Raw genomic sequence first — 1250 nt, 5'->3', positions numbered from 1 at the left:
TTATAGGAGTGTGTTCTGCTCTTATAGGAGTGTGTTCTGCTCTTATAGGAGTGTGTTCTGCTCTTATAGGAGTGTGTTCTGCTCTTATAGGAGTGTGTTCTGCTCTTCTTCCTCAAACATTTTTGTAAAATGATTCTTTTTTAAAAACTCGCTGGTTAGAGTTTGTTATTTAAACCAAAAAAAAAGACACAATAAAGAGGTTTTTTTTTTAAACACTGGGATGTGTGTGTGAGTGTGTGTGTTTATGTATGTGTGCGTGCGTGTGTGTGTGTGTAAAGTCCCAGCAGGAGAAGTGAAAGACAAAAGCCTGAAATTGTCCTCACACCACAGAGAGAGAGACCAAGCCCAGGTGGAGACGGGGTGTGTGTGTGTGTGTGTGTGTGTAACAGAGAGAGAGATTAGGACTTAGCGAGCTCAGCAGGTGGTTATAAAGATGCGCAGGAGCTCGTTAAGCGTGCATTAGCAAACTGAACGGCTCTCCTGCAATCCTCTTCACATGCAAAGTAGACTGAAGGATCCGGTTCCGGTCCCAGTTCCAGTTCCACCTGAAGGGAAATCCGACACCAGATTCCTCTTTTGTTTAATACTGTACTACTGTTTTTTTTTTTTTTGAGCTACTAAACTAGCTAGCTTTTTTTCTCAAACACTTACCTGCTAGTTAAACTTTATACCTCATTACCGCACAGCTAGCAAGCTTCAGATCTTTAGCTACGAGATCTTACAGGATCTTTAGCTTTCTGTCTGCTTCTGTCTGTGTTTCTGAAGAGAATGTAGAGCAGAAAGTTTAACCCTGTGTGTGTGTTATTATAAATATATAAATAAATAAATATAAAGCTCGAGCGTGTCCTGATTAATCTCACAGAAAACGTTTCATCGGGTTTTTGTTACATTTCTGTTTTATTTTGGTGAAATTGAAATAATCATAAAGCTTCCTGAAGCTAGATCTTTTCCTGCAGGAGACGTTTAGTGTTCGGATTCAGTCTAGAAAGTTAACTAATTTAATAAAACTAATTTATAATTATAAAATGTATTTATTTATTTTTATCATTACTTTTATTTGCAGTGCCGCAGAAATGTAAGAAATTTTGTTTGTGTGAAGTTTATGTGTGTTTTTAATGGAAGATCTCTGGTATATGTTTCCATTTGTTTTAATACACACCGACATGTAGAGAGAGAAATAAATAAATAAAAAGACAGACAGACAGACAGACAGACAGACAGACAGACAGATAGATAGATAGATAGATAGA

Source organism: Hemibagrus wyckioides, linkage group LG28, assembly GCF_019097595.1.
Source record: "Hemibagrus wyckioides isolate EC202008001 linkage group LG28, SWU_Hwy_1.0, whole genome shotgun sequence".
NCBI lineage: Eukaryota > Metazoa > Chordata > Actinopteri > Siluriformes > Bagridae > Hemibagrus > Hemibagrus wyckioides.
This window is presented reverse-complemented; position numbering follows the sequence as displayed.